Below are 17,755 nucleotides of genomic sequence, written 5' to 3' on the forward strand. Positions count from 1 at the left end.
TATGGGGTGCCATTTGAGAAAAATGAGCTTTTGACATTTTTAGTTCGTTATGTTTAAAAAATCGCAGTTGGCATATGCGACTAAGCAGGTTGTTGAGTAAACACTCAGCAGATGCAGCAAACATTCAGAAATCAAACAGCGTCAATCATTTAAATTTATGTGCAACGATTTGGAAGGTACGAATTTTCGAAGGGACCCCTGCAATTCGAAATTCTGGTAAAAAAAGCGCCACTGATTAAAAACGATGGCAGATAAGTAAAAACGACCTGTATAAATTTGATTCATAATTTAGCATATAGTTCAAAAATAAAATCAAACTGGGTAGTTTCCATTTAAAAAAACATAACTTTAGTGTTTTTATAATATTGGGACACTCTGTATATACAGGGTGCGTCTACTAAAACTTTTTATTCCATCCTAAACGATAAAATGGTATTTTATCTACTGTTTTCTTCATGGTAAAATGAAGTTTTATCGTCTAGAAAAATAAAATAATTAATGTTTAACATCCATTGTTGTTTTTCTGTTTTTGACGTTTTTTTGATTGTTGAATTTTTTTGACGTTTATAATTGTCATAATCAAAATAATTCAGTAATTCAATCGAAGTAATGGAGGATGGAATAAAATTTTGTATTGTACACGACGATAAAATTCACCATTATCTTCTCGAGCGTATTAGCCTCTCGGCTTACGCCTCGAGGCTTAAACCGCTCTCGAAGATAAAATAAAATTGTATCGTCTTGTATAATAAATAACTAATATCCGAATATCTTTTTTAATTATCAATTAAGGTAAACAATATTTAGAATATTATATATCGCAATGACCTCTTGACATGTGCTCAACAAAAGTTAACGAAACCTGCAAGGATACAGAGTTATTTGAAAAATAACCGCAGTAAAAAAAATTTTTTTGGCTTTTTCTCAGATTACGGAGTATAACATATTCAGCTGTGGGCTCTGTATCTCCCAGTAGTGTTTTTATTACACTTTTACTGATGACTACGCAATAAATTAGTGTTAAAAAGAACTAATTTTCCAGCTGTGTTCAAAACAGAGTTTATGCGTAAAAAGTTGTTACGAATTTGTTTCACAGATTACTCATTTTTCAGCAAATAATTTAGATACGTCAATTTGACGGGGCATTGTTATCTTATTTAAAATTCTTTTATTACTGAACTATTCGGTAAAATACAATAAAAATTCAAATAGGTATGTATGTACAAACCCCGGTGTAGGTACGTCTGCATCCTAGGGATCAGTCTTCTCTGGAAAAATTTACTAAACTATTTTAAAGTAAGTTTTCAATAAAACGAATTTAAATGTTATTAATTTTATTTTTTAAACAATGAATCATGGGGTACCCGGTACCCTCCTAATTTTTTTGTTTTTATTTATAAAAGTGGCTATTATGGAGGTGGGTGCGTCAAGCTTAAAGAGGGGGTGAAGTTGAATAAATAATTTAAGCACATACTAAATAATAACAATTAAAATGGGGGCTCCAGGAATTGTTCGGAACCAAATGGGACTCCTGGGTTTGCTCAGCCTAATGGAGGCTTCACTGGTTTGATTGTAGGCGCGCGTAAACTGACACACCGTATCGTTTTGTGTAAAACGTTTATTTGCATTTATGTACAATTGTTTGGACCGTACGACCGTACTCGAGATGTTGGATAAATGACTTAGTGACTTCTGACTGTGACTGTTCTACCCTGAGTCCATCTCGGTACTGTCGTCTCAAATCTCTGTCATTCACCCACGCAGGGGTGGTTCTCGTTCTGAAAGGAGGGGGGTGGCTCTTCGCCCCGACAAAATTCAACAATGTAACACAATTAGCAGCAAAGAAAATTTTAAAAATGTACTCAAAATAATTATAACTAAATAAGATGCTCAAAATTTATTTCGACCATTAACTTCCACACACCTTTCAATTCTGGAATAAAAACTCCGTGAAGTTCTTGTTGTAGGATCATTTCAAATGGATGAAATTTCAAAGACTTTAAAATTCTAATAATCGTGCTTTGTGAGACATTCAGTGTAGCCGCTACTGCTCTTGTGCTTGTGTGTGGATTTTCAGTTACCTAATCAACAACGGCATTTTGAAAGTTAATATTTTTGGGGAGTGCATCCCTTACTCGTGGAAATTCTTTAACACTGCCAGTATCTTCAAACAGCTTTACAATTCATCTGATATTCATTTCGGAAAATTTATCATTTTCTTGACGGGCCTGAAGAATTCTTGCTGCGGCTCGATAGCACCGGTGACACTCTCCATACGTAAAAATAATATTAATTTCCTCTTGTATAAAAGATTATTTCAAAGATTTCATGAACTTTTTTACTTTGACGTTGTCAAATAATAAATTATTTAATTATGTTTTTTTTTTGTAAATCAGTAAGCCGTGAAGTACTTTTTTACGTAAATACACACTGGTGAATGAAGTCTGAAAATTGTCTTTATTTAACATTAATTTATTGGTCAATAATAAGCACTAGGACGATTATTAGGCAGAAAATCTACACAGAAACATTTGATATGCATGTTAAAAGTTATAATGTTAGGAAATGCTGGAAATAATTTTTTTCTTGAATATTCCTCTTCTGTCCAGATCCTTGTTAATTTTTGTAGTGCCTATGTAAAGAGGGCAATGCAGCCTTTATTAAGACTAAATATCGTTGAGCAGTCATTTAAAATAACGAAGATATTCAAATATAAAGTTTAAGCAGACGCACCCTGTATACCGCAATATTTTCCGAATATGCAGTAGAAGCGTAGCTATCATCTAGAAAAAAGAAAAAGTTGATATCTTTAATAACAAACAAGTTATGGAGCTTTTTCGCAACTCTGGGACACTGTATATATGCACGCGTTTTAGCTAAAAATGCACTGAAATATGCACAAATATGAAAAAATATGCATAAACATGCTATAATATACTATCACTTTTTTAAAAAAAGAAAAATTTCACAGAATTAATCTATTTATTCAAATATAAGTATGTACAGTGAGCGGCAAAAGTATGGAATAAATTCCTTAAAAATTAAACAATTTTTTTTTCAAAAAAATCTTTGGACGGGTCAATTTTAGTTTATAAAAATACATATTTTAAAACCAAATAAAATTCCAAGCAGTCATTTATTTTCGAGTGATGTCATCGATGTTTTTTTTTTAAATGGGAACCCCCTATTTTTTTTCTTGATTCTGATAGCTCTTTTAATTGTCTAAACGACAGTATTTTGTTATTTTACCTAAGAAAATTTTTGAGAAAAAAAAATAATAAAGTTGGAAAAAATAAATTTTATAACGGACAAAAACAAGTCAAAAACTGTGTTAGTAAGTACTTAAAATTAAGAAATTAAATGTTCGAATTGCCATCCCCTAGCTTGTTGACAATAAGCAAGTCTATGAAGAAATTCCTCCTGTTTTAGTTTTATCACGGCACCCAATCAAAATGAAAATTTCTATGCGTTGTGTTTCTGTTAAATGAGCCATTTTCGAAAATGATTGAAATTGGCAGTACTACACTTCGCCGCAAAATTAACGCATAATTTAAAAAATTAATCGTATTCCATTTTACAAATTTTTTCACTGCTAGTTGGAAACCAAAAATGTTCATTCAGATTATCTTCATGTTTTTGTGCGATATTCATTAAAAACCATTGATTAGTTTTTGTTAAATTCTAAAAAAATCAAAGTGTTGCACTTTTTGCTCATTGGTATCGAAGAATTTTGCTACATATTTATTAACCAAATGAGCTAGACATTGTTTCTGTCATATTTTATAATAAAATGAATTGTAATCAACGACATTCAAGAATTTTTTCACCGGAAGAATGTACAGTGGCTGTTGCACTTTCCGAAGAAGGAAGAATGCAGCAAAGTATTGCAGAACGTTTTGGTGTGATGCAATCAACCATTTCAATAGTCATAAATCGGTACCTAGAAACTGGAATCAACAAAAGACGAACCGGGAAGGGATGAAAACAAATGACAACGGCTAAACAAGACAGATTTTTAAGATTACAGACGTTAAGACAGAGGTTTGTAACAAGTACTAGCCTTCAAGAAGCCTTTTCTTTGAGGTATAACGCTCTGATCAGCCAAGACACAATTAGGAGAAGGTTAGCAGAACATCAGCTACTACCCTACGTTCCTGTTACTGGTCCACTTTTAATGGCAGAACATCGTTTAGAATTTGCTCATGCACATTTAAACTGACAAGAAGCTGATTGGGCTAGAGTGCTGTTTACGAACGAGTCTAGGTTTTGCTGATTTTCCAATGACAGGCGTATGAGGGTTTATAGACGACCAGGGGAACGTTACGTTCAATGTAACATTGCTCAGACCGTCAGTTATGGTGGAGGCTCAATTATGGTTTGGGGTGGGATATCTTTAGAAGATCGTACGGAGCTGGTAATTGTAAACCAGGGAAGGTTAACAGCAGACAGATACGTAACAACCATTTTGGAACCTCATGTTGTACCTTACGCACCTTACATCGGCGAAAATTCCATATTGATGAATGATAATGCCTGGCCTCACACAGCTCAGATAGTGAGACAGTACCTTCAGGAAGTGAGAATTGTCACTATAAATTAGCCAACTCGCAGCGCGGATTTGAATCCCATTGAACATTTATGGGACAATATGGGCAGAAGCCTAAAAACCTTGTATCCACCTGCATTAACTCTTGGTGATCTTGGAAACCACCTTACAGAAATTTGGAATACTATCGATCGAAATGACATTAGAACGTTGATATCGAGTATGGGTAGACGATGTGAAGCAGTTATTAATGCAAGAGATGAAACACGCGTTATTAAATTGTTTTTTTTCGAAGTTGATTTTGTTAAGCTTCAAAATACCCTGTATATTTCTATTTATTTAATTAAAAATTACAAAATAAATGCTTTACTATTATAACGTAACTTCATTTTTCATAATACATAATTTAAAATTAAAATTTACAGGCTTTTTTTAAGTTTTTAAACAGTATGCGTTAATTTTGCGGCGAAGTGTATTTGATTGTTTGATTTATCTACTTGATTTTTTGACTTGTTTTTGTTCGTTATTAAATTTATTTATTCCAATTTGTTTTTTTCTCAAAAATTTCCTTATGTAAGATAACAAAATTTTATACTGTCGTTTAGACAATTAAAAGGGCTATCAGAATCAAGAAAAAACAAATAGGAGGTTTCTATTTAAAAAAAAATATCGATGACGTCAACAATCGAAAACAAATAACTGCTTGGAATTCTGTTTGGTATTGAAATATGTATTTTTATAAACTAAAATTGACCCGTCCAAAGATTTAAAAAAAATGTTCAAATTTTTATGAATTTATTCCATACTTGACAAAAAAAATCTGGAAAATTAGAGAAATATGCACTGATATGCATTTTTTCCCAAAATATGCTCAAGGTGCTTAAAATATGCAAAATATGCATTTTCAAAATGACGTAATTTCATTCAAAATTTGATAATACGCCCAGAAAATCCAAAATTTTGTCTATATACGTCATAGAAACAAATATGCTATTTGCATAGAATCCGAGCTTTATAGATGACCATTCCTTATGCCCCAAAATGTCCTCTACAAGATAGTATAGGTCTCATTTAGTTATACCTTGGAATCACCTACCCTCAGAAATAAGCGAGCTAGATATGTGATTTTACTCCACTAAAAACGCTGTTCTAATTCTGGCCTTGGTTTGCTTTTAATTTTCTTTTTTCTATAAAATGTAGTCGAATGTCGGTAAATTTTTCTTTGTTTGTTGCCAGACTTGCCGTTTAGAATCCCAAAATTGGGAATTCGTTATAGTGCTACATTCTGCAATCAACTTTCAAGCACTAATTACCATCAAAATTCACCAATTATTGCTATGTGTACGTTGTATAACCAGTTGCAGCTATTTGCTGATATATTTGAATATCATGCTGGTACATTCCGTCGTCGAATATCTGAAGCATTGTCTTTGTTGAATTGATGTGCTTGATGTATTTGCTGGTTATGTTGGGGATTTATTTATTTATTTATTTATTTAATTTTTCTTCATTTAATTCTTTATTTAATTTTTCTCTATTATATTATTTTCTAGGTTGTTTTTTTTACCTTTTCTTTTCTCTTTTATTGTTATTTATGTATATGCCTATGAATATACATATACATTATTTATTATTTGTTACCCTTTGTGGACAGTTTTGTTCTTGGGTTAATAAAAGCTATTATTATTATTATTAAAGATGCCATCAATTATCTATTTGTAAAAACTAAAAATCACTTTTAATTAATGCTTCTCCTCACCAATAACTCGACTGTCAATAGTATAGGTTAAGTACAACGTGGTGTAACTTGAAATTTTATCGATCGACAATATTGGGAACTACTTGGTAAAAATTACTTTGAGGTAATTTTAAGAGGTGGTAGCTACTTTGAAGTAATTACCAAAAACGAAGTTCCTTCTTAAAGGTAGCAGCAACGTTCCTAACACCAGTAAATGTAACTTATAAGTTCCACGACTTTAGAGGAATAGTTAACGTTCCCAGAACGTTGCGGTAACTAACGAAGTTACCTGACAGTGACAGGAACTTTAAAGTCGTATTTCGGTTACATCAGTTAGTCGCCGTCACCACCGTTTGCTACTTTCAAGTTCCAAATACTTTCAAGTGGTCCAGCAAGTAACTGCGACGGTCCAAATACCGCTAAAACCACCTTGAAGTCGCACAACTATAAAGTAACAATGGGTGGTAGCAATGACGTTCTAACTACTATGGAATTGACCAATGAAGTTATTTTCACGTCAAAGTCGTAGTTTTAGTGGCAGCTACGTAATCTTCACTTGTTCGAAGTTCCTGTCTCAGTTACGGCTACTTTGGTGCTAGTTGGGTATTGGTTGGATATTTGGACCGCGCAAGTTTCCCCCACCAAATGTCCCTTCAATAAACGACTGGAGTCTAACTAATATCTAGCTTTCTAGCCACAGGAGATTCGTACAAGCTAGCAATATCTCTTCAGAATATCAAAACAGTCCATTACAGAAAAAGTCCCTGAAGTTTGTGAGGCAAGTATCGAAGTATTAAAAAAAAACATTAAAGTAATAAAGAAAACTATTTCTTCCAGAGGCTGCTGAAAATATCGAACATTAATTGACGTCCTCCGGAAAACGGAAGGCCTCATCGACTGGTGAACACCTAACAGAAATAAAATAATTATACTAACATTAATATAAAAAAATTAAAATTACATCTTTTTTTTTCATCATTTTACAGGTAAACTTTTGTAATGACAATTTGTCAGGGGCAAATATTTTAAAAATTTAATATTTTTGCGCGATTGTACTCTATTTGCTTGTTTACCACGTCTGTTTCGAAGACGGTAAGCTCTGTTTACTCGTTGCTAACGATAAACTGGACGGTAAGTAATTTTTGGTGTTCTAGAACAGTAAGTAAAGTTTATTCAAAATTAATCGATTATTATAATAATTTTTATTTAGACAGAAGTTGAAGACAAGTTGTGGAGGCACTTTCTGGAAACTCATTAATCTCTTGTAGTCGGCTTTCTTTGCCGCTGCAATGAACTAGCATTAGCAAACTTGCCGCGACATTGGCATTGTCAAAATGTTCATATCCCGCATTTTCCTTGTCTTCTTGATTACACATTGAGGTCGTTGGTTTCGAAAATTCTTCATTTATGTAGACAGAAGTAGAAGACAAGATGTTAGCACTTTTTTGGGACCTGAAAAGGTAGAAGCGGGATTGCCATTGATTTATCACATTTACTCATTAATTTGTTAGGCTGTCTTACAAATATGGTGATCCATACATTTTATTAAATATCTACTTACCTACTATACTACACTGTTTACGATTTAAATAAATTACAAGGAAGCGTTCGTGGTTCGTCTAATTTGGACGGAGCTGTGAACCCCGAACGAGCGCACGCTACGAGCGCCCTGCAAATAAGTTTCCTGCGAAACCTTACCTGCGCTGCGAATAAGGTCCTCGATAATAAATAAGGTAACGGCAACGGTTGCGACGAATATTTCCATCTTACTTAATTGGGGGAAAGGTTACGTTAATCTGTTTGACACGTAAAACTTCCAAGCCTAAAAAATCCCTCAAGATAGTGCCCTTCTATCTTTGTCACACTCACGGCATTTGTCGATAATGTCCTCTCTTTTAATGGGTCTAGGCCACTCGACACCAAACCTTAGAAGCAATAAACATTGACCGGCCAACTCGACACCAAAAAAAGCAGGTAGTTTTCAAAGACACCCCAAGAGATAGGCCAACTCAACACTAAGCGCCCACTCACTACCTGTCTATATGATGCCCCCTATTTTGCCAAATCCTTCTACCATACGCACCCAAATATTAATATTTTTGTAAAAACTCTTCTTGAATATCAATGTTTTATATACATAAAAATTCAGAGTATTAGAACGCAAATAATTGTAAAAACCAAAAAAGTAAAAGAAGCGGAGAAATTTGTATCTCAGAAAATATTTGAATATGATAATTGTCAAATATCAGAATATGATTATGTAAAATCTATTTCATATAGATATAAGATTAATAATTAATTAGTAGTCTTGTAATTAATATTTAATTGTAAATGTCCTATAAAAATAACATTATATTTGTATATTATAAAAAAAAAAGTATTTCCTCATCTCATTTTATAATCCCTGATATATTCCCGCAAGAACTCTAGTCACTGGCTGCGATATTAAAGAGGAACCGTCCCAGGTAGACAGTGCCGAGTTGGCTTGACCGCGGTGCCGAGTTGGCCGGTTATCCATGGGCTACCGGTGCCGAGATGGCCTGTTGTACTTTATTGCAAATTTTACCTAGGTATAATAAAGTGCCGAGTTGGCGTCCGCCCCTTTTAATTTGAAGTTTCAAAAATGAACAATGAGTTGTGGCTAGCTACCTTATTTATCATCGAGAACCTTAAAGTTGACTCAAGTTGCAAAAAACCACTTGTCATTTGCAACAGCATTTTTTCAATATTTTTGAACCAAATAAAGGCACAAAGAGACTGGATTGAATATTTTTCATAAGAGTACAGTTTTATAGTTATTTTTACATAAAAGTCAGGAAAATGTCACATTACTGAAGAGGAGCTAAATTGAAATACGAGGCACTTTGTGCCGAGTATTTTAAAGCTCCGCGTCAAGTAGAGTTAAGCCGGTCTGATATATGTCATTTGGTGGGGGATATCTGCGCGGACAAAATATTCCAGTGGCGTGGCAAAACCAGTGGCGCCACAAGTGAATGGGTTTAGGAAAAAACGATGTTCTGTTTGTTATTAAGAGGTGATTTAATTTTTCATTAAAAATTATATTAAAAAAAATGGGTGTGTTGGTGCCTGGATGCACCCTTTTTTACATAAAAGTATAATGGGACAATCACTCTCTTCCTCTTTCTTTCACTTCTCTCCCCCAAATGAAAGAAAACATTAAAAAATTATATAACTATTTATTTATAATAGTGATAACAAATATAAATATATCTATTTATTATTTATTGATAACGCGTGTTCAATTGAAAAGTTCATCAAATTGGCTTTGATCTTTGTCGCTATCTTATTGTCTTTTAAAAAATAAAGTCAAAGCCAACTTGATGAACATCTCAATTGAAAACTTGTTACCTAATTTATAACTAAAACAGATAAAAAAATATATACAGTGAGCGGCAAAAGTATGGAATAAATTCCTTAAAAATTAAACAACATTTTTTTCAAAAAAATCTTGAGACAGGTCAATTTTAGTTTATAAAAATACATGTTTTAGTATCAAAGAAAATTCCAAGCAGTCATTTGTTTTCGAGTGATGACATCATCGATACTTTTTTTAAATGGAAACCCCCTATTTTTTTTATTGATTCTGATAGCCCTTATAATTGTCTAAATGACAGTGTAAAAATTTTGTTATCTTACATAAGGAAATTTTTGAGAAAAAAAAAAAAAATTTTGGAAAAAATAAATTTTATAACTAACAAAAACAAGTCAAAAAAACAAGTAGGTAAATCAAACAGTCAAATGTTACACTCAATTTCATTCGTATGTGTTATTTGTTTTACAAAACGTTTAAGAAAATGACTCATTTATCAAAAACACAACGTATAGAAATTTTAATTTTGTGCTGGGATAAAACTAAAACAGGGGGAATTTCTTCATAAACTTGCTTATTGGCAACAAGCTGGGGGATGCCAATTCAAACATTTAATTCCATAATTTTAAGTACTTACTAACACAGTTTTTGACTTGTTTTTGTTCGTTATAAAATTTATTTTTTATTTTTTTTTTTCTCAAAAATTTCCTTATGTAAGGTAACAAAATTTTTATACTGGCGTTTAGACAATTAAAAGGGCTATCAAAATCAAGAAAAAAAATAGGGGGTTTCCATTTAAAAAAACTATCGATGACGTCATAACTCGAAAACAAATGACTGCTTGGAATTGTATTTTATATTAAAATATGTATTTTTATAAACTAAAATTGACCTGTCCAAAGATTTTTTTGAAAAAAATTGTGTTTAAATTTTAATGAATTTATTCCATACTTTTGCCGCTCACTGTATATAAGACGTACAAGCTTGATTAAGCATTTGTTTAGATTTTTATTCATCTGCATACTTAAACCAAAAAAAAATTAATCTAATCATCACATTCTGTCATGGAAACAATTGGTTTGTGATAACTGAAATACGATATAAATGTGTGCGATTCTATTTTGTCAATAAATCTGGAAAAAACTGCGTAAATAGTCGTGTGAAACTTTGTCGTGGACTCGTGGCGTGGACACTGCCGGATTACTGCTCATAGAGCTAAATTAAATTCATTAGAATACTGAAACAGAAGACAATTTCTTTAATGGAAAATAAAAATATTGAATTATATTTAGGTACCTTGGAATTTCATGAACTGCCACAAACTTTATTCGTTTTCTACTAAACGCATCACGTCAGTGCTACATGATCTAGACATAATTAGCTCTCGGTATTTTAACACAATATGTGATATAATCCTCAAATTAAATTAGTACAGTTGGTTGCAAAAAAATCGGGGAACGAAAATTTTCGTAATGTCGATTATTTGATTTTGTCCATTTGTCAATTAATTCTCTACCTGACAATACCTACCTATCAAATAGTTTTAAAAAATCTCATTGAATTTTGACGTTAATTCTAACCTATCTCTCGCAAGAAGATTTCACACTATGGAAAAATTGTAAAAATGTGTCAATTTTATTCTGGCAGTTCCCGTTTTTTTTTTCAACCAACTGTATCTAAAGTGGGTACAGGTTGCAAAGACACACTTTTATGGCATTAGTCATTTGAAATTATTTTAAAACTGTACTTATATGGAAAATATTCAATCCAAACTATGATTTTCTGGTCCCTTTGTGCCTTTATTTGGTTCAGAAGTATTGAAAAAATGCTGTTGCAAATGACAAGTGTGTCTTTACAACCTGTACCCACTTTAGTTTATTTAAGGAGTTCGTGTGTAAACAAGCCTTTTTTGGCAAGAGTGGGCAAGTTTAACTGAGTGGTGCTACTCCCAAGTCTGAGTAAGAATCGGACTGGATAACTTCATCCACGTCATCATCTTCCTCGTCTTCTTCTTCTTCTTCTTCGTCGCTGAAGCCTGTGTTTACGGTAAACTCTATTTTTTCTAAGGCCGAATCTAACACAGGCTCGTTTTGAAAATAGTGTTCAACTATTTTGTCCACATGAGAACACACATTTGCCTTTTCAAAACTCTCTCTTGTTCATTTTCTAATATTGCTCATATTTTGAGCCTGTACATTATGAGAAGCGACCCATTGTTTTACTTGCTCCCAAATCTTCTCAATGGGGTATGGGGGGAGGCGTAAAACAGTATGGCCATATTGACTCAACAAAATATTCAATTTATATGCAGGAGAAGCTTCTTTGTGTCTTTTCACAATGTTATAGACCTCCGGCTTTAAAAGGCGTTCGTTTACAGGTATGTTCCTGTCTTGTAGCCATTTTATCATAATACATATCACCTTTCTTGTTGCCCATTGTGGGATCTTTTGTATAATGATATGACGCATTATCGACGACTAATACTGATTTTGGCGGTAAATTTGGTATCAACTGAGTTTTTACCCACTTTTCAAAATTGCCCCAATTCATATCGTCATGATAATCTCCTAACTTAAACAATAGAAGGCCATTATTTACAAAACCTGCTTCACTGCCTGCATGAACCATGATTAGCCGTCGACCTTTTGAAACAGGCACTTTGATTCCTTTGGAACTTCCATCACTCCACGAATATTTCGGTAAGTGGCTGGTATGGATATAACTTTCATCTGTGTAAAAAGATAGGACGCCCTTCAACTTTAAATTGTTTCAGCTGCTTCAAATATTGAATCCGCTTGAAGCGAATGTCGTGACCCTCCATCAAAATTTTCCTGTTGTCTTGGGTTTTTCCCCATCTGCAACATTTTTTAAAAAATTTTGTTAAAAAATATTCACTATTGATGTTAAATAAAATCTACAACACCAAAATGTGTGCAAAAAATATAAATAAATCGCAATAATTCTAAACATTGCACTACTCCGACATAGAAAATTAATTTACCTAAAGACAAGCTCCTGTAGTATAGGTACCCCTTAACTTTGTTCTGACACACTCAAGCGTGATTTCAATATCATGTAATCGCTTTATAATTCCCAAACCACAATTAATTATCAATTAAACACCTTAAGCATTAATACCCACGACATCATTCCCGTGACCAATACAATCGTTAAAATACATATTTGTTATTGAAGTGAAAACTTTTATTTTTTAACAAAGTTCCGACAAAAATAACAAAAACCATTAATGAAAAGATGCTGTTGAGTAAAATCAAATCATATCTTATAGAAAAATCATTTTATTCGTTTGAAGAGTTTTTAGAGAATAAATTCACTGATTTTACATGATATGGGTGCACAAAGTCTTGTAGTTAATCAATAATTTTTTTTCGCTTTCTTTTTTGCTCTTTTACTCCTTATTAATTATAATCTGATGTACATATATTATTATGCTTAGTTGAATTTTTTTAGCTGAATTCTCTTCTAGTTAAATCGGGCGCACTCGAATTCCCGTCTGACTTATTTCTTGTCATAAAGTAATGCAAGAATTCCCGTCAGGTGATTTATCAACTGATATAATCCATAACTCGAGTTCCCGTCAAGGGTAAAAGAGCGCTTCAATCCCTTACTTACCTACCCCTCTAGCCGTTGCCAGGTACCATTATTGTTTACCATTACGTGAACCAAAAAAAAATTTTTTAATTTTAAAAAGTTACAAATACCATGTGATCAACAATTATATACTTAGATAAGGGGCGGCTGTGACTTTGACAGTGTCAGATTTTTCGTATTTTTGCTAAGTCAGCTAATAAACGTCAAACAACTGTCACTATTAACCGAATTTTAACGCAAAAATGGTTTTTATTTCAGAACATAGAAGATTCATCATTGAATCTTACTTTCGTAACAGTGCTTTCAATAACCAAGGTTTTTTTCTGACGGGAATTCGAGTCTAGAATTTCGGGTGCATTTTAACCTTGACGGGAATTCGTGTGCAGGATTAAAGGGCCTATGTCGAAGCCGAGGTATAAAATATTATGCTGACGGGAACTCGTGTGCACCGGTTAAATCTAGTTGTTTGACGTGTGCAAATACGCTGTATCTTCGCACGAATAAATTAAGAAAAAAAAACTCCTTTAGGCGCACTACATACATTTTGTTCCCGGGCAGTTAATTAGTTTCATGCGACACGGTAAAATCGTACGCAGCACAGGCGAAAATCGTTCGCAAATCAGCGCAAATCGTCCGCACTTCCGCAGAACGACACGTAAGCTAAAATCATGGGAGTCGAGGTTTTTTGCGGAGCGAGCGAAAAACAATCAACTGTGCGTCACTTGTCACTTTTCAATTTTCAGTGATAATTGTGTTGTGACCTGACTGATCTCAGTGCAGAGCTGCAGGAGTAACTGTATATATATACAGGATATTTCACGAGGGATAATAAGCCTGACATAATTTAAAATGCAACCCACACTATATTTCCGAAAAAAGCTGGCTACTGACTTTAAAATGTCCGGCTTTTTTTGAAAATGTATTGTGGGTTGAATTTATTATTCCGTCGGACTCATTATCACTCGTGAATTACCCTGTATAGTTTTATATAATATAAACGATAAAGACACGACAAATATTGTAAGTTTACAGATGAATGTAGGATTTAATACGTAATTCTCAATTATATGTCTTCAACAATTCATCTATTGGAAAAATTAGTGTAGCAAAATGTGAAGAGGAAAATGGACAAATTATAATACAGGGCATTGCTATGAAAACTTGTGTTCAATATCATCGTCAAGAAAATAAAACTTAAAACATCCAAACCTAACCTCACAAATTTTGCCAGAGTGTACCTCTAAAAGCGGACGTATTTGCAGTTTCTATTGAAAAATACAGATTTTTGACATTAATTATTTATGCCTTGCTCCTTATTCCTCCAAGTACTATTATCCATAATGATATATTTTTTTATAGAATAGGAATAGGTACATATTACTTAAAATCAGTAACGAACATCATAGAAGTTTTCACTTCTGTCGTGCGGTCACTCTTTTTTTTTCTTACCATTTATAGTTGGTATTCTTTTCTCTGTTATGTAGTCCGTAGAGCCGGATTTAGCACGGGGCAACCGGGGCGAGAGCCCCGGGGCCTCCACAAATCCCCGGACACATTTTTTTTTTAATTGTTTATTTATGGTTATGAAAGTAATAAAATATATTGAACTAAAGAATATTTTTATCCTATTGTTACCCGTGGGCCGTTTGGTTGCGGCCTTCAAGAACCACCCCCGCTCGTTCTTTTGTCGTGTTAGGTCCCAACTTTCTAAATAGTTGAAGGTTCCTGCACAAAATGCGGCTCTTTTAGAGCCTGACAGTTCGGGTAAACCGGCTCGGTTACGGAACGGACATCTTCTTCGACGGGATGTATCTGCTACCCCGGCGTTAATAAAGGCATCGGTCAACAAATTTTGACACCGGCCCCGAAGATGGACTCGACAGTTCGACCGCTCCAGAGGGCCGGTGGCAACACTATGTTTCATATTTAATAAATATCGATTTATTTAAGGAAGTTCTGGAGATACAACCGGATACAAAAGTGAATATTTATTGATAAATTAATGAAAAATATGTTTAATATACAATATTTTTTATCTTAGAAATTTAATTATGTAATTAATTAATTATTATTAATTATTTAATTAATTAATTTAAAGGGCCTCCGCTTTCTCCACTGCCCCGGGCCCTGACGCCTTCAAATCCGGCTCTGTGTGAAATTCATTAACAATTGTTCTCATGGCATGCTTTTCCTCTTCAACAAGTTCATATTTTCTTCTTCTTTGTCTCTTCTTTCTGGGTGTTGAAAATGAAGTGAATGCACCAGATGACACATTTCTAGATTCTTTAGTGACGGATGTGTATATTTGTCTAAAGTTGACTCAAGTTGCAAAAAACCAATTTGGATTTGCAACAGCAATTTTATGGCATTAGTCGTTTGAAATTACTTTAAAACTGTACTTATATGGAAAATATTCAACCCAAACTATGATTTTCTGGTCCCTTTCTGCCCTTATCTGGTTCAAAAATATGAAAAAAATGCTGTTGCAAATGACAAGTGGTTTTTTGCAACTTGAGTCAACATTAGATATTCCTGTAGCAACCATGATTCGCTCTCTAAAATTTTTCATGGGTATTAAGGGCTCATTGCGACGCCCAAAATGTTCAGCTTCTTTCTTCATGAAATCTATGACATTCGCCACAATTTCACGGGCCTGGCTAAGCAGAATTACACCTTGTTTGCCGAAAGTAGGAGGTGTACTACAAGAAGTAGATGCTTCCTGATTATTCATTCTATAAATTGTATTTTAGCGAAAGACGCTAATGTAATGGCAATTTAAAAATTGTAATTTTTTTACAAACCTAATCACAAAATTATTGAACTTCACTTAAAAACTATTTAAATTGTTCAAAGTTCACGGAAAAAAATTACACAGAGAATCGCCCTCAAATGTCACATGATTTACATTGACAAATCACAACTCCGAATTGTTTGAATAGCAACCAATCACAATTTAATTAAGCGGAAATTTTCCCTAGGGAAAATTTCCGATATAATTGCCCCAAGGGAAAAAATTTTTCGGGCGATTCTCTTCCGAATATACCTCGGGACAGATATATATCGCCGGAAATTTTTTCTTGCAGTCCAACACTCGTGTTTGTCGCTCAAAATTACCCTCGGGCTGAAGCCCTCGTGTAATTTTCTTGCGGAAACACTCGTCTGTCAGGACTGCTCGAAAAAATTTCCGGCAATATATCTGTCCCTTGGTATATTATACAGGGTTATTCTAAATGATTGTAGTCGAAACAGGCCATGCCCATGTTATTACGTTTTTGCCGCTTTCATGTGAACTGTCAGTTGTGTCGCTGTCACTGTCATTTTTTAGGTGAAAAGTGTGGTGATGAGGATTTTATTTATTTTTGTTAAATTAACGATTGAATCCAGAAACATTAAGTTGTTCTACAATCAATTTTAAAAATATTGAGTTGTTTTGCACCCAGTTTAACACATCATTTTGATGATTTTTTTATGTGGAGCGGCAACCATAAATTTTACATTCAGTTTTCACGCCTACTTTGACTACAATCATTTAGAATAACCCTGTATATGAAAACAGCTAAATGGAAACTTTTACTCGTTGACCGGTCACTGCAAAAATCAGCTGATTTTTAATCTGTTGAACACCCCTACTTTACGAAAGATCGACTCGTCCGACTGTTTTCCGTCTTCGCGCACCCCCACCAAATGACATTTCTCAGGCCGGCTTAACCTAAGAGATTTTACTGACGTGTTTTGTATTAAATTTTTCCGGAAATCGTAAAAAAGACGAAATTTAGGTACAAATTTTGGACTATTTCCGGAAAAAGTAATTTCAAATGACCAATGTCATAAAATTGCTGTTGCAAAGGCAAAATAGTTTTTTGCAACTTGAGTCAACTTTACCTGCGAACGGACGAAACGGGCGAATAAGGTTCTCGATTATAAAAGGTAACGACAACGGTTGCGCCAATATTTCCATCTCACTTAATTTGGAGTCTATGCAAGTCTTCGATCATATATACTACGTGGATGCCTAATACCTTGTCTACCTCGTGTTCCAAAAAAAGCGACACAATGTGTACCGGAATGTTGCATTCTACGCAGGCGCATATATTCAGTCAATCACAATCACAGACTTACAGATGTCAGTTGTCAAAGCGTTGGCCATTGATCATGCGCAGAGCGAACTTGTGCAAGTTCTGTAGCTATTTCTCTTAGACTTATGGGTTTGTGTCTATTTATCTCTTTTCAATTTTTTGGAACATCAAATGTGTCTCACCAACTCGTTGCATTACGCATCCCCGTAGTATATATGATCGAAGATGCAAGTTAATCTGTTCGACACGATACAAACATCCCGTGACACGATACAAACATCCCGTGACACGATACAAACATCCCGTGACACGATACAAACATCCCATAAAATTGTGTATAACTCTGTCTTTGTCACACTCACGGCATTTGTCGACATGTCCTCTCTTTTAATTTGGAGTCTCAAAAATGAACAATGAGTTGTAGCTACCTTATTTATCATCGAGAACCTTAC

This window comes from Tenebrio molitor, chromosome 8 (genome assembly GCF_963966145.1).
Source record: "Tenebrio molitor chromosome 8, icTenMoli1.1, whole genome shotgun sequence".
In the NCBI taxonomy this organism is placed as follows: Eukaryota; Metazoa; Arthropoda; class Insecta; order Coleoptera; family Tenebrionidae; genus Tenebrio; species Tenebrio molitor.